Consider the following 18,830-nt stretch of genomic DNA (forward strand, 5'->3'; position numbering starts at 1 on the left):
CTTTGTTAAGCATTTTGTTTGCCTTTGCTTGGGGAATCTTTTTTATTTTCGCCATCTCCCTCCCTCACAATGCCCCATCTCTTTCTGATTCTTCAAGTACCGTTGTAATTGTTTGCTAAAGCTTCTCTTTTTGAAGAGAAAATCAATTGCATTGTTGCGGCAGCAGTTTTTCTCGTTGATGCTATTGCTGTTAAATAATATTGCGCAATTTTTATTCAAACAGCCGAAAGGAGTAGAAGAAGCTCCACAAAAAAGATTTATAGAAAGTTGGCAAAGAAAAAAATAGAGGGTGAGGTGGGGATCACTCAATGATGAACGTTTTTTGTTTGTTTGCTGCTCAAGTTGAGTTTTTTCGAGTTTTTGTTAAGTTCATTTTTTGTGGGATGGTGATGTAAAAAAGATTTGTAATGGATGGGTTGAAAAAAGTATGCGGTAAGGTTCGATTCGATGGGGTTATTGAGGGAAGTTCGGGGACAGATAACAATATTGGCAGTAATGAAATAGTTGAAATAGATTTGCCTATAACAAGAAGCTTCATTTACTTAACTAGAAATAATTCTATTTCATAGAGGAAATGTAGGAAGTTTAATACCTTTTGCCACGAAAATCCCTTTTTTGTTTAACTTCCCCTCAACTTTTTCTCTCCCATTTCACTTAAACCATTTTCAATTGGCAGAAAAACGAGATCTCCAATAATATCTTCAAAATTTCTCAAGTGCCAAGTCAAATACTTGATAAATAATGAAAATATTGAGACGGATGAAAGGCCAAGAAATAAACAAATTTAAATAAAACGGAAGTCGAATAAAAATCAATAAGGCATCAATAGGTAAAAGTGAGGCAAAGTTTAATAAACTTTCCAAGCTGTTTTATTTTTATGCTTTTTGGCTAAGTTGTGGGTGAGCGGACCTCGGTGCATATTTTATTAGCTGTAAATTTTATTAATGTGGCCATAAATCGAGAAGAAGCAAACCCGAAACAAGATGCAAACAAATCCCAAACTGGGTTTCCAAAAGGGGGGAAGTTGCAGTTGCAATATGGCCGCAATGTGTGGCAACTGAGGACATTTGGATTTGGGCAGTGTGTCGTCGCCGTTTTTCTGGCAAATGGTGGGGTTTTTTAGGGGGTTCGAAGGGGTTGGGAGGAACTGGTGGGCCATGGGTGAAGCGTTGAAAAGAAATACACGAGCGTTAAATTTATTTAAGCCAAAGATAAGGCACGCTAAGCCATGGCCAAAAGGAGTGAAGGCAAATCCGAATGCACCGGAGAAAAATGTAATAGGGGAAAAGGTCATAACTAAATTTGAATGGTTTCAAACCTTATAATTATATATAAAGTTTCAAACTAACCTTATAAAAAACGATTATGTCCTTGGACCAAAATTTGAACGACTTTATAAAAAAGTATCAAAAGGTTCAGCAAAACATATATTATAAAGACTAATATTCATTTTCAAAGTCAACTAATATTTTCATTTCTAAGATCTTATTTAAATTTCCATATTAATTTCTCTCAGTGCAACTTTGACCACCACTAAAAAGTGCCTATTGCATATATGCATAAAACACAATCCAGTACAGCAGTGGATAGATCGGAAGAAGGGGCTGTGGGTTCGGGGGCCCGTACTCCTGCTGTGTGTGTTGCTATATCTTTTTTTGAAGTGTGTGTGCTTGTGGGGACAACAAGTTTCCCGCAGCAGCGACAGGAACTAAATCACGTGTTTGTTGCAATGCCCGGGCTGCTTTTTTGTTGTATCTTCTAACTTGACTTTGGCCAAGTCATGACGACAGGTTCAAGATCTTGCTGGGCAACTTTAAAGGAGATCGGTGAGTGGGGGGTGGGGGGTTGGGCTGCAGAAATCGGGGAGTATGGGGAGTTTCGAACAGATCGTCAGGCTGCTTAGCAGCGGCTTACACATGTTTGTTTTGTCTTCCTCTGTCTTTTGTTGCAACTTACCGTTAGTTAGATGTATGCAACAAGGAGAAGAAGCTGAGGAAATCTCGTTGCATGTGGCGGTTTTTTCTCAGTTTTTGCCTTCTCGATCGCCTGAAATAATATCTAATAATGCATATAATTTTCACATGCACAGCGAATCGCCAAGAAAGAGGAGGATCACTGGGAAAGAAGTCCAGGGAGGGGGCAGGAACACTCTCGTAACGCGGCAGGGGATTCGATATCATTAAATATTATGATCAAATATTGCTGAGCGGCATTTTGAACTGAATTAGCCTCGATAGGGGATCAGCGAAATGCCGCCATTTGTGGTATATACAAAAACAAGGGGGGATCGTCGTGGAGAGTATCTTATAAATAGCGATAATATTCAGTTTTACTGCCATCGATATCGCGGAGAGAGGTAAACCAAGGCGATGATGATAATCTCTTGGAGATTGAGTCTCTGCTTAAATACCGATAATTAGAACTTCGTCTTGAAATAAGAAAGACGTTATTGCACTCAGAAATTGATCAAAGATTACAAAAAATTGGATAATTGAAGGTGATATTATAGCACAGAAACTTAAAGTAATAACAAGAAGATAAATAAGTAACTAAAAATATTATTTCTACACAGGGGCTATATTTTTTTTTATAAGATACAGAAGTTTACTGAAAGGCTGTGCAGCATATTGATAATATTATTTTTATAATTTTCAGTAGAACTAGCTACTTTCTATCAATTATTTTATAATGATATCTTTATATAAATAGTAATTTTAAGGTTCCTTTCTCCGAATTTTGTATTTATTTTCTCATTTTCGGTACAACTTTCAATCGTCAGAAGAAGCACTCAACAATTTGGATGCTTTTAAAATAAAATGAATTCTGCACATGCAAAGGCATCATCCGCGAACATTACAAACCGAAAATAAAAGGTTACGGAATACAAATTGCCACCAATCTCGTCCAACGCCGTTGCTAACGTTAAGTAATTAATTATAACCAAATGTTAAAAGAAATTTCGAATTTATTTTCACTGCCTTCCAACCGCGGCCCGCATTATTTATTTATTTAAAAAATATTAAAATAAATTGCACTCAATTCACGAAAACAAAGCGGCAGACAAATTTTTGGCAATGGAAAAAGGTAGAGGAAAAGATAAAGAGGGGAAAAAAGAAAGTGACTGAAGGGTTTTCAATTGTATAACACTCTCCGTTAGATTGATAAATTGTCAATAATTAAGGCAGCGGCGATCAAATTGATGAGCCGATCCAAAGACGCTGTGAGTTTTTTTCAGTTGAGGTACAGCTCTTCATTTTGATTGATTTCAATGGGGTTTCATGGCTTGAGTTATGCAACGTGTGGGCCGAAAAACATTTATAGGATAAGAGAAATTAAAAATAAATTTGTTGGAATTTTTTGCAATTGCAATCGTTGCCACACCCATTGAATTTCAGGTCCAACTTGAGCACAATCTCCTGGGTAATCAGCAAACACAAAGGAAAAGAGCTGTGGAAAAGGGAACTCAATAAAAGGAATTTTCTCTTATCGGTATAGAAGTGCTAGCCACGATCTCCTGCCCCTTCCTTTAAAGATTTCTTAATCTAGGTCCAAGTGGGCGCCTGCAGACTCTTCGACCTAGACCTTTATCCATGGCATTTTCCGTGGATCCAAATTACAAGTGACGTTTTCCTGTAGATTAAGTCTGCAAGTGGGAGGCATATTTTTCGATAGTCAGAAAAATATTTATTGGCCTTACAAATTAAACCTAGTAAAAACAGCTTAATTTCTTTTATCCTAAACTATGTTATAAAGTATTTTAGGACAGTAACAAATTTTCCAGTTTTCTTAAAAAAAATTTTTATATTTTAATTTCAAACTTTTATTTTAATAAAATTTATTTAATTTAAAATTTTCTTTTATTTCTTTTCAGGTAATTTACACAATAACATTCCAAAATGCTTAGAATAAACCGTTACAGGGGTAAGTTAAAAAAGAAAATAGCCAAAAGGCCGGAGTAGATCCATTTCTAAAAGCCAAGTTACTTTGCTTTTTATAGAAAACCACACCTTAAATATTCGGCCACCTTAGTTTTTTCATCACTTCGCTGCCTTGCAAAAAAATCCTAGACACGCAACAGCTAAAAAAAGAAGAGAGCACGCTATCAATTTAACAGCATCTGTCTATGATGCATGGGATCGAATTCCCCGCTCGACTTCGATCCTCTCCAGATTCTTCTCCTCTCCCACCCACACACTATTGAGGGATTTTTGCAACTTGTCCTAGACAGCATTTTTCCAAGGAACCTGCATGTACACACACTCGTGAATAGCAACCGCTGTCTATTTATAGGCTTCTCTGATCCGCAGTCCCGCGATCTCTTTCTCCTTCTCTCGATCAGTCCTTACACTGAAAGGAAGAATGCGATATCTTACTCATGATACAATGGTTTAATATAACAACAAGGAAAAATAATATTTCCTATTTTGCTTTCACTGTTTTTATTTCATTTTTAAGGTTCCTTGTTTCCAGTATAGACATAATTATGGACTTATTAAAAACCACGGTCCATAAATCAATCAAAGACTTTGTAAATATTTGCGAGAGAGTAGAACATTTATAAAACTCAGCAGACCAACTATTTAAGAACTCATGCAATTAGTATCTCAAAGATACAAAATGTATATAAACTATTTCTCCAAGCTTCTTCATCCAGACTTGGGTGTTTTGCCAGAAAAAAATCTGGAGCTGTTAACAGGCCCAGCTATTTTATAAACTTTTTCCCCTGCTTTTTAATTTTTGCTTGTAAAATAATTAAGCTGAAAATAATGAAACTTAATCCCAGCCACTGGCAGCGAAAAAAAATTGAGAGTGAGGGAGCTTTAACTGGGTTGCCTCAATAACCGCTGGGCGGGATTAACACGCTTTTTTCGCCTTTTTGGCCGTGGCCATATCCCGCGGCATTTTAAACAGTAGCCGAAAAGAAGGTAAACACCAAAAAAAACACAATTACCATGGCGATTCTCTTTTCATAAGTGCGCAGCTACTGTGAAAATGCCTTCACACGGAAAAAAATAATTACCTTCGCAGCAGCAGGACAAATTAATGTGCCACTACTTAAGCTGCGGTTTAAGCCGCTTTCGGTGGCATCCCTCTTGAGCTTTTCCAGTTGCCACTCCTCACGAGGCCACTTTGTAACTTATTCCATGGCAATTTGTCGGTTGCTTGGTAGAGATTGGCAGTCATAATATTTTAATAAGTGTAAAGAACAGAAAACTCTCGAAAATCAAGAGTAAATATAAATGATTTTTAATTTCACCTACTTAAATGAAAATTAAAGATTTAACATTATGGGGTTCTTAACTTCTTAGCAAAATATATATGAGCTACTATATTTAGATGTTAAAAAGGTGAATACTTCTTTACTTTATTTGAGTACCAAATTGCTCAAATAACATTCTGTTAACAAGAAAAGGTGGCAACCTTTTGGCCATTCAACATTGCATCATGTTGAGTAAGCTGTTACGCTCACATAACCCACGTCAATGGGGGCTGGAACTTCCTTCCCTGATTTTTGGGGGGCGTGGCATATGTTTTAATTAGCCCTGAGGTGAGGTGCATGTTACCTTTCATTGCCCCAAAGCTTGTCAAAAGTGCAAACAAGTTTCCGACAGCCAAAACTTTGATTGCCTCCCCCTTTTTTCTACAGGAACTCCCACAATGATTAGCCACATTCGAGATGAAACCGAAACTGAAAACACCATTTATGAGGATGAGTAGCCACAAAACTCGTGTTTGTATCACTTTCCTCATTTGTTTCCTACTTTTTCCGCTGCATGAAAATGCAATAAAAGCCAATGATGAAGAAACGAAGAAGAAGACAAGTCGACAGTGAAAATAAAATGATTTAAAATGAATCGCAAACTTTGAACTCGGACTTGAATATTGGTAAAGATACAACGAAAAAATTGCATCTTTGAATTTATGGCTATTTTCGCGTGGGCGACTTTTGTTGTTGTTGTTCCTTTTTTATTGTGACTGTCGAGATTTCATAATAATACAGTCGGCTTTGTTTTGTTTGTTAACCTGAAAAGTGAAATGCATTTTCATTGGTCTTTTTTTTTTTGGTTTTTTTGGTGGGTGGCGAGGGGGAAAATTATCGCTTTATCACGATTCAAACGGTACCACTTTCTCAGCTTCATTTGTAGCAATAATTATGCAATTTGCTCTTCGTAGCTGCGATTCAAATCCGAGTCCAAAGTCGGACTCGAAATCGTAGGCCCCTGCAATTGTTGCATTTCCCTCGTTCGCCAGCTCGTTTTCATTTCGATTCGATTTGAAGACTCTGTGCATTATAATTTCTGTTGTTATTTATAATTGTTGGACAACTGAGCATTGTGGGTGCTTACTTTTCTCTGAACGAAAAAAAGGGGGTGGGGTTCGACAATAGTGGTTTGCATAGTTATCACTCGCCAGATATCTTTTTTTTCGGGGTAGCTATAACAACGTAATTGTGAAGAAAGAAACGATTTGAGGCGATTTTTCGGTTATGACAAATTAATTGGCTGCAATTGTTTTGTCTGGACTCGAATCGAGAAAGTTATCGATGGGTTTATTGCACACAATTGGTGCAAGATGTATTTATCTGTGAATGCAGATTAGGTGGTTATGGAGGCAGATATACCCAAAGTTTGTTTGATAATATTTATTAACTGGGGTTAGACAAACAAGAGCAGCATTTACTTGGGGATTATTATTGGTTTATTGTTTGAAATCATTAATTTGGTAGCCGGATCAATAATACTCAAGTGGCTTCTGGTATTAGTTAAAAGCCTTTATATTTTTTTAATACCTATAATAGATTTATTGAAATTTAACTGATTTTAAGAAGAAATAATAATTAATCTATGGTACATTCTTATAATTTTCGATGTTCTTATAATTTTGTGATCTAAAATATTTACTTTACCTTTAAATCCGAAGAAAAAAATATTATTTTGCTACTGAGTCCCAAAAATCTCAAGACCCAGCTTAAGATCCTCTTCTTTCTGTGACAAAACAAAAGCGATAAGAAGCCAGTGAAATCCGCAGAGGCACAAAAAATTCGTGTCAACGAAGTGTGTCACAAATTTGACCAAAATAACTCTTAACCCATTAACTTAAACTTTTCGTTCCGTATGATCTCCCAACGATTGCCCCGCAGACGAAATTTGATCGATCAGTCGGCTCGGTTGTTGTTGTCAAATATTTTTGCCAGCCGCAAGGCAAAACTTTTTCTTTTCTTTTCATTTCATTTCATTTTTCACCGTCTACCTTTTTTTCTTGCCGGTTATTATTTCTCCACATTTTTTCCATCACATTTTTTTGAGCCACTCGGTATGTGGACCACTGTAATTGGAGATGCGACGATGTCTGGAGCCCTTTACTTTGCTTCCTGATCGAATATATACGTATATATTTTCCATAACGACAAAACGTGAATCGAATTGTTAGATAAATAGCGTAAGGTATTTGGCAACCTTCTTCCTGAAAAAGAGTTTTCGGTTCCGTCAACGAAAATTAAATTTAAACAATTTAATTTGCCAGCAATTTCATGTGCAAAGCAAAATTGTTGAATTGGCTTAATTAATTTGCCCAATTTTTTCGTGTTTTATTATTTTGCTTTTTTTTTGGATTTTGCCAGGGGAACACATTTAAGTTGGTCAAGTCAATTGCCCAATCCCAAAATAAGACCCAAGCCCAGTTAACAGGGGAAAAACCCAAAACAAACCTCGACAAGCCCTCAGATAAACGCCCACACTCCTTCCTTCTCTTTCTAACCGCATCGCCCCGTCTCTTTCGCACTCTGTAGTTCCATTTGGTGCGACTAACTCACGCCTACGATTTTACAAGCGGAGAGCTGTTGTCTCAACTTAATTTGATAAGATTTATTTCGATCCGAGTGGAGAGCCGAGGAAAGGCCAAGAAACCCAGCGACCATCGAACATTGAGAAATGTTTTCTGCCCTCAATAAATTGTAGGAGGAACCGAGGGCAGTGACAAAAATAAAGTAAGGATTGGCAAATATATCTATTAATCATAACCCGACATTGCAATTCAAAAGAAAGTAATAAACTAGATAAATATTAAAAACGCGATTTTAATACTTGAATGGCCTTTGGTATGGTATAAGATTCCTTTAGAATGTTGTTATCCTTAATCATCTTCGTCCATCCATCGTTGCTATATTCGTCAAAATAAAACATATAAATACATATATTAATATCAGAATTTATTGTTTAAAGGTTTTTTCTCTGTGCATCGACAACATCGGGGCTAACATTTAAAAACAATTCAAATAGAAATGTAAACGTTTGCCTGATAAATGGCCTAAACGGGCCTTGTTTCGGGTTCTCACTGAAAACTCGAGATTGTAGAGTGTGGGTGATCTTTATTTAGTGTTTGTTTTGTTTTTGCCCATTGGTGGGTGTATCTATTGGCTACTGATTGGGTTGGAGAGCTACTGGGGTCCACAAGTAAAGTGGATGAGAGGGTATGAAGTGGATATAAATAAAGGTTATTTGGGCTGTGAAGTGGTTTTGTATTTCCAGGTGGATACAGAAAGTTATTTTGGATTGTGTGTGCCTTTTCTATGGGCAAAAATAACAAGGCATTTAAATAACGTAAAATAAATACCAGGGTAAATACCAATCTTGCGAATAAAAGCATTAATGGAACTTACCCATTTATAGTCCTCCAAGAGAGTTTCTTTGGAAATTTCTAGTTTAAAACCTTGTAGTTTACCATGGGCATAATTATTTTACAGTTCAAATTCCTTTTTAGGTTTTCCCACACTGATCGGCTGCTTCTGTTCTTCCATCAAATAATTAATGTGAAAGTTGAGACTTGACTCGGCTCTTGTTGCGTTTTTTCCATTAGCCTTTTTTTTTGGTCCAGCCACCCGCCATGTAAATGTTTTGGTTCGACCCCCGCCCCCTTCTAGTTCAAAAGTTCATTGTCAAGTCTAATAAAATGTTCAAATGACACGTTAAGTGTCAGCAGCTACAAGAGAGTTTCCCTGGCTTTTGGTTCCCTTTGCACTCCGTTTGAAAGACCGCCGCGAGTAGCAGCCAACAAATGGAAAACGGGAAAATACTGGATATTTGGGAAAACTGGCGAACAGAGAAATATCGTTTACCGCTCTATCTAAGGCCCTCTCGCTCTGTTCCCTTTTTGTCAAATGATGATAAATCGTGACCCGCCAAAGCCCCAGTGAAAATGTTTCTGCAATGGCATCAACCACCTCCAACTGCCAATGCACTTGAAAAAATATTAGCCACAATTACAACATACATATTATTGAACCTATATAATATTTCTTTGAAGTCTTTCAGCTCCCAGAAAAATACATTTCTTATATATCTGCAATTTAAAGATTTAAAATTTCCATATAAAGCTAACATTTTTTTCCTCTGTCCAACTCTTTTCCTTTGAGTGACGTGGAGAGACCTCCAAGAGGCTACCCATTTTTTATTTTCCTTACCGTTTTTACCACCTTAGCAGGATTCACGGCATTCGAATCTTGACATTTCAGTGAATTATGTAGTTTTTATGCTAACTATGATTTATGCCATGGTATGTGTAAGTGAGTGAGTGCAATGTTGGCGCTTAGAAATTAGGCAAAAATATAATTTATGAGCCTCCAAATTGTCGATGCCCAAAGGTTGGGACCCTTTTCGTTGGGCGCTGTGTGTGGCTTCACTTCGGCTTTGATTTAAATGCAAATTTCGGTTTTTATTACTTGGGGTATCAGTTGGGGAAACGTCACCTTTTCGCACCTTTAATCACGATTCAGGTTGAGTGACAAGTAAATATAAAATTTATTGATTCGCATTTGCATTTCTGGAGAGATGGATGGGGGAAAATCGAATACGATGAGGCAATCGTTGATGTTTTTATTGGGAAATGAAATGATCTTACCCTGAAATTAGTTAATTAAATTTGTTTTATTTTATTTACATAAATTTTGGACATTAATTTTCACTATGCCTCTATTGTTTAATTAGGGCCCGTATTTAACGATAAGCTGCACTTCTTAATTTGACTTCAATGATTGTCACAAATCACTAACAGAAAATCATTCACAAAAAATATCATTGACATTAACCCTGACTGAATGTCAATTAAATTTCATCATAAAAGGTGGTGATTAATCCCAGCCCAAGGTTGCTAAACACCCGACTGAACCTGTGAACGATAACGATCCATTGATAAAATGCCAGAGCTATCGGTACAACTTGGGACTTACAAGCTCATTTGTCAACAGAGTTTCCAGAGCATGAGTATCTGTATCTGTATCTCCGCACAGCGAGTGTGCGAAGTATCTGTATCTTTGCATCGCCGACGACCTTGCCAAATGGAAACGGCAAAAGCAATCAGCTGCCATGAAATGTGTGTCTGGAGTGTTACAAATTGGCAAACAACTATAAAGAAAAAACTGCACAATAATATAAAATAAATGAAGTGAGCGAAACATGGCTGAGGAATTTTTTAATTTAGATAATTGAAAAGAGAGGTGAACAAAAAGAAATTCTCAGTAAACGATTCGAATCGTTCGATTGGCGGACCCAGCCCAATATAATTTAGAACTCAATTATTAAAACCAAATTTGTTTGCAATTGTTTAATCGGCATCAGATATCTCCGATTTTGTGTATAGTTACTCGTACCCAATATTAACTTTTATAGTTGGCTATTGATATACAATAAGTGTTCATTTTCAAATATTTATGCATGTTTGACTCTTTAAATTATGCAAAAATAAGCAAACTATGTGCAAAGCCTTTTTTAATTATTTAATTAATCATTTTGATGTAATTTGTGCGGTTAATAGAACAGGCATTTTATTAATAAAGCAATGGCGTTTTTTGATTGATTGATAAATATTTGATTAACATAATATGGTGCCATAAAAAATGCTTGATTGGGTAGTACAAGACAAAAAAGTAATAAATACGACACATTTTTTGCCTGCTAACTATGTGTGTATTGATTAAAATAATTATATAAGTGTTTGTCGGTTAAAAATTGTGTTATTTCAGGTTAGATTATTTCACACGATATTTTTACGTAGCCAAACCCAAACTGCGTCAATTTCATTTGAAATTGAATCCAATCTATGCACCGGCGAAATGTCAAATGCATCAAAATCAAATCTATGGAAACACGATCAGACTAATTAAAGAAAATAAAAATAAGCCGGGGGAGCAGTAAAAACCCTGCCGACAAGTCAAATTAATTAAAAACAAAAATACAATCCAAAGTAAGCAAAACAAATGCCACTTGTTGGCCAAAAAGGTCCCCTTAGCCAAAATAAAACCCAGCCCAAGACTGAGGGCCCGAAACAACTTAAATCTACAGATGTTTTTTAGGTGTGTCCTAGCCATGGCCACGCCTTCTTTTTCAGCCCCAAATATCCATTCCCAATCCACTTTTGTGTTTACTTTCTAATACATGATAGCCGGGCCAGAATCACAGCCATGTGAACTTGGTCAACTTGCTGTCCGCACTATAAAGGTCAACTTCAGTAGAGGAACTACAAAAAAATTTAAAAAAAACTGATTTTATTCGGTATTGAATACTTTAATTACTCTTAAGAGTAAATATTAAATAAACAAAAATAATGGCAATGGCATAAGTTATGAGGAAAAATATAAATAGCAAACTGGGCTTTAAATTCTGTGAATTACAATTATAGCAAGCTGTACTAAACACCTTTATATATGTTTTTCCATAATTCCTAGGGATGTAATAAAACCAGTCTAATAATTATTTTTTATTAGAATCCCCCAACAAACCTGAAGCCAAACTCCAAACACCCTTTTCTAGGGTACAATTATGGCCTTACTAATTTATGTTTATTGTTTATTATGCTGTCGATATTGTTTTTATTGTGTTCGTACTCCTTTGGGCCATTTCAACTGGAAGCGTAGAAAAAATTGAATTTAATTATTTGTAATGCCCATTTTTTAGTTGGCCCAACTGATTGAAATTTATACCAGCTTTTGTCCGCACAATTTATTAATATTTCTATGACTTTAATGTCTCTTTTTGCGTGCAGAGTTCCTCGTAAACCTTGCGAATTTTTATGCTCCAACGATTTTTAGTGTTTTTCAATTGATGTTTATGGATCGATGGCGGGTTGTTTATGTTTATTATAGGGAAAAACAGAAGATTATCATGGAAATCGAATGCCTTGAATCTAATCCATAAAAGTTCCACCATTAGATGGCTAACCCGACGCATAACTCCCACCCAAAAAAGTCCGCAATCTTAATGAGCTCAAATATATAAAGTTTTCGCTGCGGTCAGGAGATTGTCTGCGTTGGAAATTCCGTATTTGGGTTTGTTTTATTTAAATATCAAAACCATAAATTCGAATGCAACTGTCAAGTGCAGCATTGTTAGTGCGGGGCCTTATGGGGTTAATGTGCTCATTGTGAGACTATTTATTTTTTCAGTTCCACTCTCTGTTCCACTTCGTTTTTGCAGCTTGAGCTCTGAGAACTAAATCGAGGTGCAAATAAAATCACACTGGGTGCGATCTGCTATCAATTACCGACAATTTATGGGGAGAAACGTAGGTTATTAACAAATGGATACTCTCTTTAAAAATTTTCACAAATAATATATGATACGTTAATACAAATGGGATGACCTAATATCTACAAATCTCGAGTACAGTATCTAAAAATCTGAATTACCGAATAAAATAAAAGTAATCTAACATAAGGACTCATAGATAAACAAGTTATATAATATTTAAAAAAATATAAATAGTTATTTAAATAAACATTTATAATTTACAGACCCAAAAACATACATTTCTTTTTAACCAAGCCCACTAAAAAGTTATGTACACATTACAAATCATATTACAAATTTAGAAAATGCAATAATTCACTCGACGGTGTTGTAATCGACACTTTTGCATTCAAATTTGGATAGTAAACTTTGACAAGTTTCACAAGAAATTTGGCCAACCCCCCAGTAAATGTAAATTTATGGGGATGGTAGCTCCTCCCTTGATGTCGCATGTCAAAATGATTTTTGCCTTTTCAAGTTGTGCCGCCAAAGCTTTTTGACGCAATTTGCATTTTATTCGCAATATATTGGCGCCGCAGCTTCTGAGAGGAAAAAAATTGATAGGGATGATGCAGGAGAAGGCCATGCGACATATTTTACAATGTTTGCCATATTTGATTGATTTGTTTTGCCTGCGATGCCCTGGCGCCAGATTTGATTCGTTGATTGAAGGGTCGCAAAAAATTGAGCCCAAGGTCTTGTGGGATAAAAAAAGATTTTTTGCAACTGTTTTGCATTTTCACACATTTGTTTCATTAGTCGAAGTAATAAAATCCAAACAAAAAAGCTACATTTTTTTGGGATGAGGCCACATTTGGTTTCCATTTCAGGCGTCAATCACAAAATCAAATGAAAAACATAACTCAAAGATACAAAAAAATCTTTAAAATGATAAATGACAATTGGGAATGCTAGAATTCTCTGGGCGAGAAACTCTGTATTTTTTCTCATGGTGGGATAGAAAGTTTTTCACTGCGTATGATGATTAGCCAAAGGTCGAGATGCTATTATGCAATATTCTGTAGGAACCCAAGTGAAAGTTTCCAACGTACTTTCGGTTTTTCTCGTTTCCTATAGCGGGTGAAAATGCTCGGCCCCCAACCGAGCATCACATTCATGATCATCAACCATTGAGCGATCCCAAATGCTTAAAGAGATCTTTATCCGAGAATTTTGTGTGGGCAGCGGGACTGTAGAAAAATTGTTGATCCCGAGCTCGAGCTCGAGTCTTTGGAGATGGCTTATTAAAAATTCTAATCACATGCAATCACCACGAGTTTGGGGCTGGTTGGATCTCTTTGATTGTTTTCCCCCAGTTTCTTCGGACCAGTACAATAGCCCGGAGTCGCCGACGGTTATCGATTAATCATCAAATTAAAAATTACCACTGGCCAAGAGAGCGTGGAGCGTGTCCAAAACAACATGAAACACCTCGAAAGGCAATTGGAGCTGTTTTTTATTTCCATTTTGCTGTTCTTTTTGGCACTTAAAGTACGTCGGGTCGGCCAATTTAAACAATATCTAGAATTTCGTGGTCGGAGTGGGGCGAAAAAATAAAAAACCACACGAACTTCGATTGGAATTAAAAGTTTTTGGCAATTGTCTGACTCGATTTGGGCAATAAAATGTGGGGAGCATAGGGTTGGGAAAGAAACGTGTGCTATAACAAGCTATAAGGATTGATAATTGACAGAATTTGTGGGATTAGCCAACTGAAAGCGAAAAAATACGATAGAGCAGGCTTTAAATAAGCGTGGAGAAGTTTTCGCCAGCTAATCGATTTATTTTCGACCGAGTTACGTGAGGTTGTTAGGAAATACATTTGTAATAGAATGTTTTCTGCGTTCTTACCGTTCGCAAGGTTAAAAAAATGATTTTGGTAAAGATAATTCCCACGGTTCTCTAGTCTTATGCCTAAAATGATAACAATAAAAGCATGATATGCTTAATATTTGTTGCTTATCGGATTAATCATGGGGTTGTTGTTTGTTTAGTCCAGACATTAGGGTATACATCTTTCTTTCCTTCAAGGTTACTACCATTCATTCTGACCCACCCATTTCCAGGGAAATTTCTAAATTAAAAACAAAACAATTGACTCAATCGTTACACAGACATAGAAATATATTAAAGTCGTAAATTAATTTAAATATGGCAAGAAAACGCAAATATTTCCCACTGATTCTTTCACAATTTGTTCCACCCATAAATAACGCTTTGAAGCGCCGCCTGTCGTTTGGCAATTTAAAAAGTAACGAGGGGAAAAAGTTAGACTTTCCCCGAGACATAGAAAACAATAGAAAAATGTTAGATTGCAATATTTAAACAACATTAATAAATTTTGAACCAATCTTTTTATAATGAAAATTAAGTTATATAATTAAATAGTATGATTTAACCCCTTTGTTGTCCTACGTATCATATTACACTGGCCGTTTTCTCATTCAAATTAATTAAATCAGATTCTTTCCGAAAATTCTTATCAAAAATTTGTCATCGACTTGTAAACAGAAGAGGAAGGCTCAGCCACATGGTGATCATAATGAAGTTAAGCCCCTGATACGATCGCTCGACGCCCAGACAATTAAAAACCCCCACCAAAAACGCAGGCCAGAAGAATTGCAAGCAGAGAGCGGCGAAGACTGAGCTGCAGTTCGGTTGTGCGATCAGCTGGTCGTTTGGCGGCTCTCTTCGGCTTTCTTCGTGGGGGCCCCGAAGACACGAAGTAGCACCAGAGCGGCTATAGCTGCGCAGAGGTCTCAAGCTCGAGTGCGCGATCAGTTCGCTTTCAGCGATCTTCGCGTGCACTACGGTTTTTGGAGGGTGCTTATAGGGTATAGATACCAACCACCCCGATCTCAGGTGATCCCACGCCTTCGTAAAGTTTCGTTAGCTGACCGTGAAGTGAGTTTCGTTCTGTTCGCGCAAATTAAAACTGCGGTGCAGTTTGCCTTTTTGGCCAAGTTCATTCACGTTGCGCCATAATTAATGTAACGTAACGCTCGAGTCGAAATCGAACGTTATATTAATTGCAATTCGCAAACTGTTTACATTTCGCATATTTGATTTCTGATTTCCATTTTCGGGCATTTCCGTTTCACTTTTGAGCGCGCATTCGAGCGCAACAATTAATTGCAGGCAATGCAAATTGTCCGTGATTGTTTATGATTGCCAGTTTGGCAACAAGCGCCGCAAAAGTGAAATTTCCCTCAAACGCACATAATAATACAACAAATTAACATAACAAATTTTTCAGTTTGGGAAAAAAACGCTGATAACCGTTAAACAGCAAGACAAAACGAGACGTAAGCCAATTTTCAGCTAAAATATGGCCCATAAATAAAGATAAAAAGAGTAAAGCTCGAGTGCAAAACAAAAAGCAAACTGTTTAAATATTTTAACAAAAAATTCTTAAATATGTCTGTGGAATCGATGCAAAAACGAAAGTGCTCAAAGCGGATCAGCGGTTAGAGAGAAAGGCAGGTAAGTGATGGGGAGTGAGGAAAAGAGAGTTGGAATCTGACTGGGGAATTCCATCAGTGAAAGATCGATGTTCGAGTGGAAATAATTCAGGAAGTTCTTTATCATTTGATCTCTGGTGAATGAACGATGCTTAATGGAAAAAATTCAAAGTGAAATGTTCGCAAAGCGAATGAAGCGTAAAAGTGTTCAGAAACCCGAGAAGAGTTTGTAATACATATGGAAAAGAATGGTCTTACAACTGGGAATGGTTCCGTAATATGTTGTGTATAAACTAAAAACATGTAGAATTACATTCACTATCTGGGATACAAAAGAATTTTCAATTCAGGAATATTTTAAATCTTGAAAAATTCAAAGTTTCTTTTTTCCACTATATCTGTACGTACTTACATTGTCTACGCCTTTGGCCAAATTGCATTTTCTCTCACTAATTTTGCTTCAATTGAACTCTTCCTTGGATCAGTGGGCTTATTCCCTCTTTCCATTGTTGGCGAAAACGATTTCCCTTGATGCGAAAATTCATTTCCCCCTTTTCCTCATCAGTGGCAACCCACTAACTTGGTTTCTACTCCAATTTACTTTGTTAGCGAGCGTGATGATGACAAACACAACCTTTCACACTTAGCCAGCCAAGACAAACACAGGGAGAAAAGTATTAGCAAAACATGTCTAAATATATATATTTTTCTCATTGAAAATATTTCATAAAATATTTTAAAAATGAGAAAAAAATCTTTGTTAACTGCGGTATCCTTTAATGAATGAATCCATTCTTTAATATTAATTTCTTTAAAAAATGTTAGGGCTAGTGATTTTTTCTCTGTGTCCCTTTGAGTGAGGCTGGAAATTCGCCCTGTCATTCTCCAGTGATCTCTTGGCCTTCTCCGTCCCCCATTTCTCCCCTTTCTTCTCACCTTCTCTTTTCCTGCTCATTTGTGACACATTTCCTTCACCGGCCAGTAAAAGTTCTTTGACAAAGAGCTCAGAGACAATTTGTATGCCATGGACAAACATTTTTGCCAGCGAATTGAACTACTTTCGTTTAAATCGGCGTGAAGGGGATTATGAGGGGGGAATTAACATAAATATTTGATGCGATTTGCCAGCGAATTTGCTGTGTCAAATGCACCATAAACACTCGACTCAAACTCGAGCTCACCTACTTGGCTGTCTGTCATCGTTGGCCAGCTTTCATTCAATTTTTTACATAAAAAACACAGACGTCGGGGAGGGGGGATCGCCTCCTTTTAAATGCAACTCCAGCAGTCCGGTCATAAAATCCAAAAATTTAAAGCGAAAAAGAGGCCGCAGCTGAATAGTTGAAATTCGCTTGAAACAAATTTTTCGCTTTTTGTGACAAGAATTTGCAAATGTCAACGAAAATTGCGAATTTCGCATTAAAGAGAATTTGGTAAAAGGGGCGAGCGAAAAGGGGGAAATTCCAAAGCTCCAAAAAGCGAACCAATTGAGATCGTTTTATAAGGTTTACTTGAATTTATTTTTGGGTTTTTTTGCCGTTTCTTATACAACTTTTGCATTTCTTTCTGGGGCATTTTGTGTCTGGCATTTTTAAAGAGTCAAGAAAACGGATCCGTAACGAAATCGGTAACACATCAAAGGTCTGGACATGATATGCCCTCAGATAAATATTTCGATGTGAAGAAATGTGGAGCATGTGGAACGGGCGTACAATAAATATAACTCTTGAGGGATAGCATTAAAGGGTGATTTTATGGGAATAAAGAATGTATGTATAACAGATGGATAAATATTTTTATTTGGTGAAAAATATTATCGAATTCTGATTCTGATTTCCCATGACCTTAGCGAAATAAAATGGTATTGAAACATAATATGTCATATATTTATCGAGTTCGTTCATTCATATACTTCCATTTTCACTTGAATTGAAGCCCTCGAATTTGTAGCTTGATTTCCCTTTGGCCATATTGTATTTCCATCCGATATTTTTGTGTACCTTGCCACTTGTTATCATTCTTTTCGTGGACGTTTCGCCTTCGCTTGTAACACTTGTCTGGTTTGACTGACGCTTTCGGTATCCGTCAGATACTTTTACAAGCTCGGTATTTCCATTACGATTGCGCTGCTCACTTCCCCCTCTTGTTAATGACAAACTTTGCTTTTATTGCCACCAGACAAGAAACGAATTCAAAGACACTTGAATAATCGAAAGGTATACAAATATTTCGGACACCTGTCGACACAGTATCTTTGTGCGGGATGCCAATAAAAGAGGAATCCAACTGTTGTAAATTCAATTGTTGTCCACAATATTATTTACTGGGGGAGCTAAAAATGATTTCTGACTCAATTAGAGGTTGTTGCTTCTTCGATCCCGCTGCGAAGCTCATAGATATTTTCCGCTTGATTACCTAATTGATATTGTTATGGTGTCATAACCATTATCAAACCTTTTCAGCGATAAGCCACAATTTATTGGCAGTGATCACTGAGCAACCGAAATGGGCTGTCATCGCTTACGGATAGCCGAGAAGATTTCTCCAACTAATTAGACCATAAAGGAGCCCGCCTTGAATTTCTGGCCGAACTAATTTCCCAAGTGATTCAGATAAAACCACAACAAAGGTCACGCTTTAATTGATAAGAAAACAATGCACGGGTCTCTAAACTTCTAGTTCGTTACTTTTCGAAATTTTCTGTTCACTCGCTTGGAAATCCTCAGAGTCGAGCTTCAGGTGACGGGCCCTGCCCCGATAAAGATCGCACCCCAGACAAAAAGTCAGGGCCCAGAACTCCGACAGGTGG

The 18,830-nt window shown here is 36.8% G+C and overlaps 1 protein-coding gene across 6 annotated transcripts in view; it reads left to right on the forward strand.

The window, feature by feature from the left end:
* The window catches only part of bbg (big bang), a 102,938-nt gene that overhangs the window by 72,562 nt on the left and 11,546 nt on the right, over positions 1-18,830 (forward strand). Inside the window, exons 1-2 of one of the 6 annotated variants that reach the window (XM_036816200.3) lie at positions 15,335-15,464; positions 15,817-16,043. The exons of 4 other annotated variants lie outside the window; for them this stretch is intronic. The gene's annotated coding sequence lies outside the window, so the exon portion shown is untranslated. Of the gene's footprint in view, positions 1-15,334; positions 15,465-15,587; positions 16,044-18,830 lie in introns of those variants that run through there. One more of the 6 variants, XM_070995635.1, reaches the window with a different exon arrangement.

This window comes from Drosophila suzukii, chromosome 3 (assembly GCF_043229965.1).
Source record: "Drosophila suzukii chromosome 3, CBGP_Dsuzu_IsoJpt1.0, whole genome shotgun sequence".
In the NCBI taxonomy this organism is placed as follows: Eukaryota; Metazoa; Arthropoda; class Insecta; order Diptera; family Drosophilidae; genus Drosophila; species Drosophila suzukii.